General features: G+C 39.1%; 1 pseudogene; it reads left to right on the forward strand.

The window, feature by feature from the left end:
- The first annotated feature begins 277 nt into the window (after positions 1-277).
- LOC101578588 lies at positions 278-15,454 on the forward strand (annotated as a pseudogene).
- Positions 15,455-17,013: the final 1,559 nt, after the last annotated feature.

The raw sequence follows: 17,013 nt of genomic DNA on the forward strand, positions 1-17,013 counted from the left end.
AGTTTAAAGAGAACTTGGATGAATGTTTTTAATAAATTTAGAATAGAAAAGGCTTTTTAAAACTGACACAAGACATACAAGTCAAATGGAAAAGACTGATAATTTTGATTTCACAGAAATGAGAGTGTTCTGTATATTTAAAAAATAATAAAGCAAACAATTCAACATGGAAAAAATGAACATGACAAATATGGTAGACAAAGGACTAACATTTTTAACACGTACTTGTGAACCTCTTAAAGATCACCAAAAACAAGTAACGAAGACTCGGTGCACAATGGGCGAACGCGCCGCCGGGCTGGCGCAGACACGGACGCTCAGCACTCGCCCCGTGAGCGCACACCCGGCCCCGCTCGCATTCGACGAGTGCGAGCAGGAGTGCCCACAGGTCTCTAAAGGCAGCCAGCTGGGCTGCACTGTGCAGGGCTCAGCTTTGCCCAAGCAGGCAACCAAGAAGGCAAAGTGCTGCTGCTGAGGGTCGGGGGAGAGCTGTGAACTCTCGCAGGGGCAATCTGACCTACTCATCCAAGCACGGCACCGTTTCTATTCACCTAGCGATGGCACTTGGCAATTAAAATATGCTCAAAATTACACCCACAAAGACTTCACGTTAGCCACAGGCAAAGTTACAGCCGTGCTGCTGACGAGACACTCCCGCGCCGCTGGGCGCCGGCCGGGCCAACGCGGCCACCCGAGCATCCTGCTCTGCCTGTGGGGGCGCTCCCTGTCCAGCGCTAAGGTTGACACCCATTTTTTTCTAATTTTATTTTATTTTATTTTGAAGAGTAAAAACAGAAGTAAGAACAAATAAAAAGACAGGAATAATAGATATAATAAAACAGAAAGAAACTGAACTTAAGGATTAGACAATGAAGCTGAGAGACGGAGAAAAGGTAAGAAAAGGGAGGGGAACATGCACGTGCATATACAGGACAGTGGGGTTGACTGTGCTGACAATTCCCATCAGTTTTTTAAAAATAGCAGTTAGTGTTTAGAATTTCCACCTTGACGAACTCCATGCTGATATCTGTGATCTGAGCAACTACATCAAGGACAGAAGTGAGTAATACAAAACCCAGGGTTGAATCTCTTTCATCTTGGTCTTCTAAATTGACATCTATTTTTATTGCTCATTACCAATAAGGATTTTAAAATATTTTAATGTCATCTTTGTAAATAAGAATGCTCACTGGGGGGCCTGCCCCTTAGCTCAGCTGTTTAAGTGCCTGCTTAAACCAAGCAGTCAGGCTCAGGATGCTGGTTAGATCCCCAGATCCTCAAGCCTTGCCAGACTTGCCCTGGAGGCATCCCGAGTCAGCAAAAAAAAAAAAAAAAAAAAAGAGGAATGTTCGCCGAAGTTTTCTGAAAATATTGAAATAGTGACTACTAGACAAGCAATATTGGTGGGCCTACCGCGCGCATGCAGCAGCGGGCTCTCTGTTATCATTAAAAGCTCCAAAAGGTTCGCCATCCCTGGACTGTAGCCATTAACAGGTCAGCTGCATAATTAGTGTAACTTTACCAACACTATGAAATATTATGCCACAATTTTAAAAATCTACGTGAAATGACATGGAGGTATTGCTAAGTTTAAAAGCTGTGTTGTAGAATGTCGTGTGTGTTGTAACTGCTTACATACTGTATATTAAGAATTATTTAATAAGAGATATTTAAAACATGCTCAAAAATTGCTCGGAGGATACTGAGCAATGGTACCTGTAAGTGATAGGAGAGTCCTATACTTCTCTGCTTCCACACCATTCCATGTTTCTAATTTTCCTATTCAAATGATTATGGATTGCTTAGGAAATAACCTCTTAATTTACATGAAATTTTTTGCTACAACACTGATGCTTTGACTCCTCTTTAATTAGGAGTCTTAAATTTTTGTTACATGAACCCCTTTAGCAGCTAGAGAAACCTATGAAACATTTCTTATAAAAATGTTTTATTTTGTTTGGCAGAACCAGGGATTGAACTCAGGCCCTTGCACTTGCCAGGTGAGTGCTTATTCTACTGAGCTATTTCCCCAGCCCCTTTTGTTTGTTTGTTTGTTTTTGTTTTTAATTTTTTATTAATTTTAGGGGGCCGGGGAGATGGCTCAGTAGAATAAGTGCTTACCTGGCAAGTGCAAGGGTCTGAGATCAATCCCCAGTTCTGAAAAAAAAAAAAAAAAAAATCAATTTTAATGAGAAATAAATAGTAATGAGACAGTTTCAAAGCAGGTTGGTAGGACAGTTACAATAATTAATACATTGCATTTTTTGGTCTTCATAGTAGTTTTTCAGAGTACAAGATGGAGACATGATATCTTGTTTATGTTTCGTTTTTTAATTTTTTTGTGTGTGTTCAGGGTCTCACTACACAGCTCAGATTCATAGTGATCCTCCAGATTTAGTGCTGGGATTACAGGCATGTGCCACCATGCCCAGACGCCATCGCCAGCTCAGCACGCTCGGGGGTGGGACCAGCACAGCATGCGGTGCCAGGGATCAAACCCTGGCCCCTGGGCTTACCTACGCAAGCACTTAGTCCACTGAGCTACATCACCGGCCCGCAAATATGGTTTTAAATGGAAAAATAAATACTTAGAAGAAAAGGAAACCAATTAATTAGAATATAGTTATCAAAATATTTTAAAATTGTGATAAAAGAAACATTTCTTTTCCGACACATTTGATAATTATCATGATTCCAAAGAAGTAATAGGCATACATGATGCTTGCAAATATCTTCAAAGTTATATGACGTGAAAATATATCGCCTGGTCTCCATTACAGATTGAGATGCTACTGACAGGGCTACAGCTCAGCGCTTCCATTCGCGAGTGGAAATGCTGTCTTTATTAAAATGTCTGTGATCCGCATCGAACACCCTCCGCCAAGGAGTCGGCACCGCACACCTCGCTCTTGGCGCTTCCACTGCGGCCCTCCGCTCCCTGCTTTGTCCTCCCCTCCGCACACCCTCCCTGTAGCTGCGAAGTCTGGTTCCCTGTTTCTCATCACCTTTCTTGCTTTTTCAACTATTTACACTTTTGTTTCCTCACGCAAGACAAGCGCTGTGACATTTCACCTGCGTCTGATTTGCCTCACTGAAGCCGTGGTCTCAAGGCACCTCCATGTCCCCTCAAGTGACCCAAGCCTGTCCTCCTTTATGGCACCATGGGACCCACTGCATGTGTGCCACACTCTCTGCATCCATTCATCTGCTTTGTTTTGTTTTTCCTTTTGTCTTTTTGACTTAGGGTCTCACCACGCAGCTCAGGATGGCCTTGAAACCACTCTACAGCCTGGCTGGCCCCACCTTGCAGTGGTCCTCCTGCCTCAGCCTTCTGAGACCTGGGATTACAGGCATGGGCCACCATACCTGGCCTTTATCCACCCATCTGTTGATGGACATATACCAGTTCTAAGATTTAGCTATCAGGAATTATACTGCCACGTCAATGGGTCTGTGCATATCATGGTAATGCTTGTAACTCTGTGAGGAAGATACCGAGATGAAGTACAGCTCCGTGGAATGGACTTCTAGCTTCGGTCTTCTGACGGATCGCCGCCTGAGTTCCACAGTGATTCTACTAGCTTATGTTCCCCCACCATGGGAAAAAGGTTCCCCCTCAAGTTTTGCTAGCATTTGCTGTTCTTTGATTGCTTAATGGTAGCCAAGTGGATAGTGGAGTAAGCTAGAGTCTCGGTGTTCTTCTGATTTGCATTTATCTCATGGCCAAAGATGGTTCGCATTTCTTCGTGTATCGATTGGCCAATTGTACCTCTTTTGAAAGGACCTAATAATGTCAGTCCCCCGGTTTTACTGGTTTTGTTTCTTTGGGGGAGTCTAATTTTTAAAATTTCTTTATATGTTCAAGGAATTAGTCTGTCTGGAGAGGAGTGGGCAAAATGTTACGAAGGTTCCTTTTTCACTGTTGGCTGTTTCCTTTGCTTTACAGAAGTTGTAAAATTTGTTTGTTTCTGATGGCATTTCTTGTGTAATTAGGTTTCTGCTCAGAAAAATTCTTCCCATGCCTAGGTCTTTAAGAGCTATCCATAATTTCCAGCAGATTCAGGGATGCTACTTTCACATCTAGATCCCAAGTTGGGATCTTACATGAGGCCCGAAGTAATGTTTGATGAATTTTATTTGAGTGCAGAGTGAGAGGTACCCATATAGATTCATTCTCCTGTGTGTGGATGACTAGTTTTGCCTGCACTATTCATTAAAGAGGTGATCTTTCCTCCAGTGTGTGAGTTTGCCCCTCTGTTGGAGAGGAGATGGCTGAGGTGCCTTGCGCTCTTTCTGTACCCTAAGTCCTCCTCCACTGACCCAGCCGTCTGCTTCTGTGCTAGCCCCATGCTGAGTTCTATACATGAACACTTTGGAGACATTCCAGATTAAGAGGCTCTGCCACTCACAGCTGGGTCTGAAGATTCGATCCTTTCACTTGAATCAAGGCCTGTGCCATGCAGTATACTACGCGATCTGTTATTTAGACATGGGCACTGATCTGTAGTGGAGAGGGGGGGAACGGCTCAGAAGCGATCCCCAGCCGTCGTCTTACATGAGGCCTACAGCGATGTTCACACCGCACGGGCTCCACTTTGCAGTGCACACGGAGCTGCAGTTTCTCCTTTCTCCTGGACTCCACGCACGCCCATGCCCTCCACGCACGCCCTTCATCTGCTGCACGAATGCTGGCTTTCCTCCCACCTTTCTGCCCTGCGCTGCACTGCCCTTCCGCTGCTCTACTTGCTAATCTTCCTACACTTTCAGACGGTCCCAAGCTTTTCTTTAATGCCAGCTGCTGATCTTGGTTTCAGTGCTAGCTGAAATGAAACTCTTCACTGAATATGTGTTCACTCAGAGCTTTAAAGGCCAATTACTTTGTTTCATTTTCTGCTCTTGCTGCTGAGAAGTATGGTGCCCTTCTGATTCCTGAGCCTTCAGAAGAGACCTGCTGGGTTTGCTGTTTCTCTCACCAGGCACTTTTGGGTCTTTCTAGGCACTGTGTACTCAGGAGCTTCTCAAGATTATGTTGTTTTTCATCTTATCTTGTTGATTAGGAAACTGACTCAGAGAAATGAAATAGATGGCCTTTGTACAGCTCACGTCTAGAAGCAGGAGCCACACGCGGGCTAATTCCAGAGGCGTGTACTTTACGTCACACTGGATTAGGGTTAACAAGGCTCTGAGGGCCTTGAGAGCTCATGTCACCTAGTTACCTGCTCATTGAGCCGTTTGCCTTCCTCTCCATTGGCTTCATTTTCCCCCAAAGCAGTTATTTCTCTGAAGAATTACACCGATTCACAGTTTGGACAACAAGATGCCACTTTTAATTTTTATAAAATGTAATTCCAACCTTGTTAGTCATCTGAAGAGTCTGTGACATTTCTAAGCCATCAAGGACAAAGTAAACCAAGATAAATAATCCGATTTCCAGTGTCTTGCTAGTTCCAGCATCAGTCGATGCGCGTTTAGCACACCACCCTTCTGCTCACTCCAGCAGGCCTCCCTGCACCGCTTCCTCCTCTAGAAGGTGCCCTGGTGGTCCTAGAGTGCCTCACTCCAACGAGCATCTTAAAGTAGGTTTTCTGCCTCCTAAAGCTCTCCACATGTGACCTGTGTCATGTGAGGAACGCTAGGGCGTCTTCCACTTCTTTGGACTGTTTACATCAAATCTGTGATTAGTTCTCCAAAGGCATCACGCTAAAAGCAACTGGCTCAGAATGATGGCTATATCAGCATGTAAAGAGGCTTCCTTTTTAGCAAGCTGTAACTCAGTCCTTTCACTAGTAGCAAAGCATTAAAGTTGAACTTTATTTGCTTTAATTGTGTATAAATAATATGCTGACTACATTTACTGAAGTTACAGTAACACCTGATAATAGACACTAAGTCTCATATATGGTGGATAACAAAAATGAAATGAAATGGGCCGGCCAAATAGCTCAGCAAATTAAAGTGCCTGCAAGCAGGCCCAGGGGCCAGGGGTTCGATCCCCAGGCTTGCCCTGCACCCAGGGCAGGCTGAGATGGCAATTGAGACTGGGCATGGTGGTGCGTGCCTGTAATCCCAGCTCTTGGGAGGCTGTAAACAAGTGGATCACTATCAATCCGATCTAGTAGTAAGACCCTGAGCACCCCGTAGACCCTTCCTTAAAATTACAAAACAGAAAATAAATCCTTCCTACAGTAACCCTTAGATCAAATGAAGCAAAAATATCAATGTAATATCATATACATACATTATATTAGATATAAAAATATATAAGGTGAATTCTAAGCACTGTGCAAGTGAGATCTATTAATCCCTGTGGTTCACTACCCAAGCCCTGTAGCATTCACTTAATCTTATGCTTGGGTCACAGTTGACCTAGATACACTGAAACACCCACTAAGGGACAGCTGGGTCTGCCGTGTCACCCACTGTAGCCTGCTGGGCCTCTTCTGCCTCTTCCTCCCCAGAATCTGTACACAACACAAAAGAGCATCAGACCTAAAGTTACGCATGAGCTCAGGTCTGCTTGCCCTGATTTCAAAATACTATTTCAAAGGTGGTTTCTTTGAAAAAAAAATTTTTAACAGATTATGTTTCATAATATATTTTATGGGACAGTTATGCATGAGAAGGATTTTTTTGGGGGTGGGGGGCTGGCCCATGCTGCCTTAAGGGCAGATTTGGTATGGCATGTAGAGCTGGGATTGAACCGCGGTCCCCTGTGCCTGACTGGGTTTGCTCAAGCAGGTGCTTAAACAACTGAGCTAACCTGAAAGCTCCCAGGGACAAGTTATAGACAGCAAATGAAAATAACAAGTCAGGGAAGGGTTCTATAGCCAACAAATTGAAACTTGGGTTTTTTAATTACAGAATTTTAAAGACTTAATGTGATATAACATCTTCATTGCAGTCTTCATAACTGAAATGAGCTCCTATGTAAAATATTCCAAGCCTCATTTCACTGTGAAACCTATTTTAGAAGAAGCCGCCTTTTGTTCTAAAGGGCAAGTGGCAATTGGAAAGCACGCAGGCAGATTTGAGAGGCGGACTCCCCAAAAACCCTGGCTTTAGGAGAAATCTTCTTCTACACAGCACAGAAGCCAGACACAAAACAAGGTTTTGTACAAAGGAGCCAGGAAGAGAGAAAAAGTCCTCAAGACATCAGCTTTGTAATGAAAAACTACTAAAACTCTAGTTTTCTTTGTGAACCAGTTCTTAGAAGCACATTCAAGCTTTTCCTGAAATAAGTTAGAGCCTCTTTACTAACAGGCATCCAATAGGAGGAATTCTGGGGTGAGAGAAATGTACCATGAATGTTAAATTTAAATACTCATTACAGCAAAAGGCACACCACAAAATAAAATAAAATACCCACTCATCTATGAGTAGGTTTTCACATGGTTGGAAGAAACTTTTGTCTTGCCTAAAGGTGAACACTGTTCAACCTTGTTTCTTCATTCAATTGTTATTTGTTGATTCTATTTCATACCAATACGGTGCTATTTACTAACATGACGGGGAATAAAACCACACATCCTTCCTTCTAATACCAGCAATGAAAGGCTCATCCTCACTACTGATCCCAGGAATATTGAAAATGAGAATAAAAGCCAATTGTGAACAATTCAATGCCTATAAATTTGACAATTTAGCTGAAAAGCGAAATCAGCCAAAAGTCACACAAGGAGAAATAGGTGACCTGAGTAGGCCTATACTTAGATTGAAGCAATAACTAATAACTTTCCAAGGCAGCAGCACAGACCCATGGGGATTTACTGCTGTCTTCTTTCACACATTTAGAGGTAAAATGATATTGATTCTCTATAATTTCTTCCCAAAGTAAAAGCAGTGAGAATTTCTGGCTCATTGTACATAGCCAGCATCACTGTAACAGTAAAAACAGAAAAAGACATTACATGAAACCATAGACTAGTCTTCTTGACATATACAAAAACCCTCAAAAAAGAACATGTAAAAAAATGTATACATAATGACCAACTGGTGTCTGTTTCAGGTTGAAAGACTATAATCTATCACATCAAAAGGCTAAAAAAGAAAATTGCATGATTCTATCTCTAGATGTAGAGAAGGCATTTGCTGAAGTCCAACACCCACTTATGATAACCTTCTTACCATTTTAGGAATAGAAGAGGGTTGCCTTAACTTTATAAAGAACATCTACTAATAACTTACAACTAATTCACTCATAAGGGGAAATAAGGAACAATTTCATGCTTTCTCCCCTTAGGTCAGGAACAAGATGAGGAAGTCATGTCATTTCTATTGCATAGTATACTGTAAGTCCTAGCTAGCACAAGAGGGCAAGGAAATAAGGCAGTTATAGATCAGGAAGGAAAACAATGAAACTGCTTTGTTTAAAAAATGACACGTCAATCTACGTAGAAAATCCCAAATAATTGGAAAAACAACAAAAACCCCTCTTGAAATGTATAAGCAAGGATAGAAAAATTGCAGATTGCAAAGTTAAAATATAAAAGTCAATTTCCCTCCCTGACACTACCAGTTAATAATTCAAATGCTATAATAAAAACAAGTTATTTACATTATCACCAAAATATGAAATATTGCCATTCTGCCCAAGTTCTGCTGAGCTTGGCCATCCCTCATCACCCTAAAGGCCACCAGGGAGACTTGACTAAAACAAGGACCTGCAAGAGCCTTGGGGAGCCCTAACCTGTGCCAACCCACCATCATCGGAGCCTTGTAGAACTTCGGCCTACAATAACCATTATTGGATCCTTCTTGAGCTGTGGCTTTCCCCTCCCCTCAGTAGGTGGAAGCCACATAAAACCACATGTCAGGAGCTGTGGTGAGCCTGCCCACCCACTCTCCGGAGAGCCTTGCTCACCCAAACCCTGCCCACTTACCATTGCTGCAGAGTCAGGGAAAACATCAGGACTTCAACAAATGAAAAAAGGAAGGAACAAAAGGCAATCTCAGGCCTCTAGCCCACCAAAAACAAGTCCAGGAGACAAGGTCATAGTAGGACTTGAAAGTCACACACCTGACATTTCTGAGATAATAGCAACTGAAGTAAAGAAACAACTCCATCAGGCTATGGAGGACATCAGACCAGAAATAGTCTCTCACATAAAAAGGAAATGACAATAATCATGAAAGAATTTCTTGATACATCTACAAAAGACATAGCTAAAAAAAATAGAAGGGAATGGGAAAATAATGGAAACACTGAATGAACAATACAGTAAAGAACTAGAATGCATGAAACAGATTCAAATAGATATCCAGGGCATTAAGAATTCCATTGAAAGCTGGCAAAATTGCTCAAACAAAACAGAACATAGCATTTTGGACCTTGAAGATAGCATTTGAGCTAGTGAATACAAAAGAAAACATTTTTTAAAAATAATGATAAACCAGGAAGTAACAATACAATAGCTGCAAGGTGAAGCAAAGAAGAATAATACAAGACTAACAGGTATCAGTGAAACAGCTGGAGTTAACACAAAAGACATAAAAGGAATGTTTGCAGCCGTAGCATAAAATCTCCCATGCTAGGATGGGAGAAGAATCTGATATACAAAGAAGTGAGGCGTATAACACTCCAGCAGCTATAAACAACATAAATCTTCACCCAGACACATAATACTCAAGATCTCATAAACTAAACAAAAGAATAGAATATTAAAATCTGTTAGAGAAAATAAACAGATCACCTGTAATTGAAAGCTATCAGAATCATGGCAGGGGACCACTCACTCAGCCCCTCCCCCACTTCTGTCCCTCTCTCGGACAGAAGCTTTCTTTCCCACAATAAATATATTCTGCTTTTTAGAAGAAAAAATAAGAGTGATGGTAGAGTTCTCTATACAGACCATCAGAGCAAGAAGAGCTCAGAGTGAGATATTTCAGGTCCCTAAAGAAAACAACCTTGAACCCAGATTGATGTCTCCTGCAAAAAATACCTATCAAATTTAATGAAGAGATTAGATACTTCATGACAAAGAACAACTGAAGAAATTTATGACAACCAAACTAACCCTACAAATATTACTGACAGATATTTTAGAAAGAGACAAAGATGACCACAACTTCAACGACAGAAGAAAACTACCAAGCAGAGCAAGTAATTAAGCAAAAGAGAAAATTAGGGATCCTACGGCAGGAAAACAACATAACAAAGATAAGCCAATACATATTAGTTATAACTATCAATGTAAACTGACTCAATTCACCAATCAAAAGAAGCAGACTGGCAGAGTAGATCAAGAAACATAAACCAACAATATACTGCATACAAGAAAATATGGAACTCAGAAAGAATTTAATAAACTGAATGTCAGAGGATGGAAAATAGTACTCCCTGTGACAGGAACCCAGAAAAAAGCAGGAGTAGCTATTCTGAGTGCTGACAATGTCAACCTTAAGCCAAGTGTGATTAAAAGAGATAAAGAAGGTCACTACGTACTTGTTAGGGGAAAACTGCAAGAGGAGGAGATACAATTATAAACATATATGTGGTCAGTGTAGGATCAAACTAAGACAAATTTTGACAGACATAAAAAATCTAATGAGCAATAATAACATAATTGTACTGGGAGACTTTAACAATCCATCGATACAAAGAGATACATCAACCATGCAAAAAAATAAGCAAAGAAATAACACAACTAGACCAAACCTGTGAAGAAATGGACTTAATATACCTTTACAGAGTGTTACACACAACAATGTCAGAATACACATTCTTCTTAGCTGCACATGGGACATTCTCAAAAAGAGATCATGTGTTAGCACATAGAACATGTTTATTAAGTAAATGCAAAATAATTGAAATTATCCCATGCATATGATCTGACCATAGTGCATAAAATTGGAAATTATTGACAAAGAAACATCAAAACCTCTATGAACACATGGAAAATAAATAATACCCTCCTGAACAATCAATGGGTCGTGGGTGAAATTAGCATTTACAATAAAACAAAAATGCGGGTACAATTTATCATAACCTGTGGGATGTGATAAAAGCTGTATTAAGAGGGAAATTTATAGTGATAAATCCTTACATCAGGAAAACAGAACAAGCCCAAAGAAGCAATCTTATGTTTGTACCTCAAACTCCTAGAAAAAGAGGAGCAAGTTAAGCCTGAAGCCCAAAGAGTTCAGAAAATTATAAAGATCAGAGCAGAAGTAAATGTAATGGAGACAAAGAAAACAACACAAAAAATTAATGAGTGCAAAAGTAAGGTTCTTTGAAAGAATAAATAAAATTCATAAATCGCTAGCCAACCTCATTTAAAAAGGAAAGAAAATAGTTCAAATCAGTGCAAAAAGGAACACAAATGGTGAAATCACTACAGACCCTATAGAAATTCAGAAAATTATCAATACTTATTTCCAAAATCTTTACTCTCACAGGATGGAAAATACAGAAGAAATGGACAGATTCCTAGATACATATGAACTACCAAAGCTGAATCAAGAAAATATTAAAATTCTAAATAACCCAATATGAGTCAATGAAATAGAAAGTGTAATTTAAAACAACAACAACAACAAAAACCCTCCCAACAAAGAAAGGCCCAGGTCCCGATGGATTTATAGCAGAATTATACAAGAAACTTAGGGAGGACCTAATGCTAACTTCTCAAACTCTTCAATGAAATTCAAAGGGAAGAAGTTCTCCCAAATGCATTCAGGGAGGCAAGAATTATTCTGATACCAAAACCAGAGATGGACATAACCAAAAAATAGAACTACAGGCCAGTCTCCCCATAGAGGTTGATAGATTGTGTCAACTTGAGAAGCTAAGAGCTAACTGAATTGGCTCAGCAATGCCACACACTAGGGTATGGAGGACACATTCTGCAGTGACTCATTACTTAAAGGAGAGTGAGGAAGGATGGAGGGTCCCATTCTTCCTTGGAGGTGCTCCTGTCTTTGCCATCAACTTGGATATCATTTTCTGGCTCTAGCACAGACTCTTGGCTTCTACTTTGGATCCTTCAGCCTTCTGGTGTAGACTCATCAGTCTTCCATCACAGATCTGTCAGCTTCCTGATACGGACTTACACGGACACTTCAGTGGACTCCAGACCTTGGACTGAATCCTCTAGTCTCCAGTGTGCAGATGCCCTCTTCACTCTTCCTCATCTGACTCTGTGGCTGACCACTGTAAGCCAATCTTGGAATTCCTTATACATTTTTGTATCTTGTGTTATATCTATACCTCCAGTAAAACCTTGAATGGTATACTCCCTAGTGGACATAGGTACAAAATTCCTCAATAAAATACTAGAAAACAGAATGCAATAAATCATCAATTATACATCACAACCAAGTGGAATTCATTCCAGGTATGCAGGGATGGTTTAATATATGCCAAACCATAAATGAAACACACCGGATCAATAGAGCCAGAGACATAAATCAAATGTTCATCTCAATAGATGCAGAAAAAGCTTTAAGAAAGTTGAACATTCATTCACGATTAAAAACACTATAGAAAATCAGAATAGGTGGTCTGATAAAAGCCATCTCGGACAAACCAACAGCCAAAATCAGACTAAATGGACAAAAATTGGAAGTCTTCACTTTAAAATCAGGAACAAGATAAGGATGCCCACTGTCACTACTCCACTTCAAGATAGTTCTCAAAACATTAGCCAGAGCAGTTAGACAAGACAAAGAAATAATGATTTGAAAGGAAGAAATGAAATTATCATTATTTGCACATGACATACTATTCAGAGAAGACCCAAAAACTCTACTAAGAAACTTGTAGATTTAATAACCAAATTCTACAGCATAGCAGGATACAAAGTCAACACTCAAAAATCAAGAGCATTTCTATGCACAAACAATGAGTGCACCAAGAAAGAAGTTATGGAATCCATGCCTTTCACAATAACGCCCCCAAAATGAAACACCCAGGAATCGGTCTCACAAAGTAAGTAAAAGATTTATACAGCAAAAATTATAGTACTCTGAAAAAAAAGATCGAAGAGGATTTCAGAAAATGGAAAGATATTCTTTGCTCCAGGATAGAAAGAACCAACATTGTGAAAATGGCCACACTCCCAAAACTGTTATATAGATTCAATGCAATCTCAATTAAAATACCATTAGTATACCTCACAAATCTAGAAAAAACATTCTTAAAATTCATCTGCAACCAGAAGAGACCTAGAACAGCAAAGACAATCCTGGGTAACAAAGGAAAGGCAGGAGACATAACAATCCCTGGCTTGAAATTATACTACAAAGCTACTGTGATAAAATCAGCATGGTATTGAAAAAAGAAAACCTGATGATCAATGGAATAGATTAGAAGATGTAGACAGAACTACAAACATGCTCATCCACCTTATCTTTGACAAAGGTGCCAAACATGCTCACTGGAAGAAAGACAGCCTCTTTAATAAAGGGGGCTAGAAAATAGCTTTTCACCTGTTGAAGGCTTAAAATAGACCTTGCCTATCACCATGCACAGAACTATAGGCGAAATGGATCAAAGAGCTAAATTTTAAAACTAAAACAATAAGTCTTCTAGAAGAGAAAGTAGGTAAGATGACATAGGGGTATGTAAAGAGTTCATGATCAAAAACCAAACTGCACACAAAATACTTCAGAAATTCCACAATGAGATCTTTATCTTTTTCAAATGTTTCTATGGGTCAAAAGAAATCACCAGGGCGTGGGCGGGGCCGGGCGGGGCGAGGAGCGCGGGGGGAATCCCGCGATGAGTCCACCGCGCGCGCGAGCCGCTGCCTCAGCAGTTCCGGTTAAATAAAAGGTTGTCATCTGAAAGAGGAGGAGAAGAGAGCTGAGGGGGAGGCTTGATGATGAAGAATGAAATAATCTATGAAACTTGATGAATCCTAAGGGCCTCCAATCAAGGGCCCACCTGCCCTGTGTATAAGCAAGAAACATCTTCATTAACTGATTTTGTAGAGCAAGTTGCGAAGCAACAACAATCACAAATATCAGAAATAGAAAAAAACAAAAAAACCCTGCTTCATTTACAGAATGAACTTCATGAACTTGAAAAACAAATAGTAGCAGTCTCTGCAGAAACTAAAGAAACAGAAAGACAAATTTATCAGCAAGATACTGCCATCGAGAATTCCAAACTTCAGTGTGGAAGCCTGGAAATTCAAATCAAGACCTTACATACAGAAAATATAAAGCTTAAATTTGATATAGCAGCAGCACAAGAAGATTTTGGAGAACAGATGAAAAGATATAATGCATATTATGCAAAAATAAAGGCATATAAAGATAGTTTGGGGGAAATAGAAAGAAAATGGTCATTTATGACTGAACTTTATGAAAAATGAGATCTTATTAAAAAACTAAAGACAATGAAAGAGGAACTTAGGCAAGACCTCCAAGATCCAGAAGGAAACAAAATAACAAAAACTCAGGAAGATATTTCAGAGCTAAGGAATAAGATTGCAACCATAAAAGAATCTATCATTGAAACAATTTGCTTTCTTGAAGAAGAAAAAAAGATACATGAAAACTTAAGAAAAGAAATAGAGGTACAGTATAAGAGGTATGATGCAATTCTGAAGCGTCTACATTGCCAAGTGAACAAGCTTCAGTCAAATAGAAGACAATGGCAATGGAACATTTTACAGCTGGAAAAAACTGCAGCTGAACTAAGGAAATCTATAGGAATGAGCAACTAACATTGCCATAGGGAAACGGGATGGAGACCATGCCAAACAAAATTATAGAACAGAATATTTAATAAAATCTTTTGGTTTCTTAACGAGCAACCACTGTGTTGACGGATATATTTTCTCTTTTAAAAATTAGTTATCCATTGGTTAAAGTATTTTTACAACGTTATAATGAACAGCACTAGACAGACAATAGCAATCCTTACGGGAGAATAGTGGAAGAGTCTCTGTGAGTATTTCAAGTGTGCAGGCTATCTAGTATTCAAAATGTATATTTATAAAAATGCTGCATTTACAATATATTCAATACCCTATCAAAATTTAGAAGAAAATAAACAATTGAATTTTTAATGATTTAAATTGAAATACTAAAAATGGTTTCAAACTTTTCTATCACTGCCTTTATAGTAGTCTATAAATATTAATATTCACAATAATGTTATTATATGTTTAATACCTTAAACATTTTACTTTCCTTGTCCAAGAAATAGCAGCATTTTCTTTGTTGTTAAATAAATTTTAGAGTGTTGCAATGCATAAATTCTTTTGTTCATTTTTCTGTCTACAATTTGTTTATATCCTGTGACTAAAAGCACTACATCATATCAAACAAACATAAAATCTTAGAAGTGTTAACAACTAATATATATTGTTCATAGGGCAATAAATCAAAAATTAACTTGGCTTTTTAAGATAAAGTATTCCCTCTCATTACTTCTTTGAGTCAAATACAAGTTAAAGGTACAGTTTTCTGAGGTATAAAAAGTAAAGCCATATTAATATGCTGAGCTGTGAAAGGCTCAAGTCAACAACTTCTGACATTGCCAGTCCTATAGATAACCCACTACTATTGTGGACTACTGGACTATATTGGATTATTTTGCTGAATTCACACACTTACAATATTTAAATGGTAATGGAATACCCGTCTCTAACAAAACTAAACAAAAAAAGGGGGATACAAAGGAAGGATTATTTTGTATCTGCATATACAAAATAGGATAGATACACAGCTCCTTTCTCTTAATTCAATGAATAGAAAGATTTGTACTGATAGTATTTGGAGAGGATATCATGTCTGCATCTCGTACTATGAATAACCACTAAGAAGATAACTATGCAATGTATTAATCATTGAAACTGTCCTATTAATTGGTTTTTGAAATTGCCTCATTGCTATCTGTTTCTCAATAAAATTAATTTTAAAAGGTACAGTTTTCAAATAACCACTTGTAGAACTAAATGATTTCAAAGCAACAACACCAAAAAGATATTTCAAATTCACTTTGTCCTAACCTTTATATATGCCTGAGATTCAGTAAGAATGTAGTAGTTATAAAATCTGATATTAATAATCTCATTATGTCAGATGTTAATAGTCTTAGTATGGCTTAGCATGGCTCACTGTGGTTAATACTTCAAATGGCTTATCCTGTAACATAATCAGCTTTGGTCCGTGACTCAGAAACACAGCAGTGGATGAAAATGGTTAAGCCTACAGATTGTGGGGAATACCCATTCTACTCAGCTGAAAACAAGGCAGAACCAGATACTTATTATATGAATATATTTTAATATAATTTGTATGTTAATTTTCCATACTTTATAGATTTAGCTGTGGTTCATATGGAAAAATCCTAGTTATGTAAATTTTTTAAGTTTTTAATGGGATTCAAAATAGTTGTAGGTGGTAACTGATATGGCTTGTACCTAAATGTCCCCTCAAAGCCTGATGTGTGGAGCTTTTTGGAACTACTTGGATCTAGGATGTGATACTGGGATTAAAGGTATGTGGTACTAAGTTAGTCCGCTGATTGGTTTAACATAATTCTGGGTGTGATTGGCACCAATCAGTAGGCTTATCCTTGATAGACTATAAAGGCAGAGAGTGAAGGCAGGCCTCCTTGCTGCTTGCTGCCTTCTGTCCACCACATCATGAACTGTTTCTCCTCTGAGATGACCTCCTCTATTATGTTCTGCCTTGTATTGAGCCAACTATGAACTGAAACATCTACAAACTGTGAGCTGAAGTAAACCTTTCTTTAACTTGTAGGTGTTGCATATTTTGTGTTTGTAACAAGAAACCAAAAAACTTGCATGATAACTAACACCTTGAGTTATTGCTTCAAGAAAATGCAGTATGAAAAAAACTGGCTGCTAGAAGCAAAATGTGTCAATGGACAAAAGGGAGAAGTAGACAACCAGAAATGTCAGAGTGCAGTTTGGAGGTACTTACAAGTAGAAGCACAATTAAGGATGGTAGCAAGACCTGTGGGTCTCTGCAACTTGAGTCCAAGATTGAATACTTAAATGCATTTCACTGAAGTCATAGTGTATCTGGTTTTATCTG

The sequence above is a fragment of the Octodon degus genome, unplaced genomic scaffold (genome assembly GCF_000260255.1).
Source record: "Octodon degus isolate 3935 unplaced genomic scaffold, OctDeg1.0 scaffold00148, whole genome shotgun sequence".
NCBI classification, from domain to species: domain Eukaryota; kingdom Metazoa; phylum Chordata; class Mammalia; order Rodentia; family Octodontidae; genus Octodon; species Octodon degus.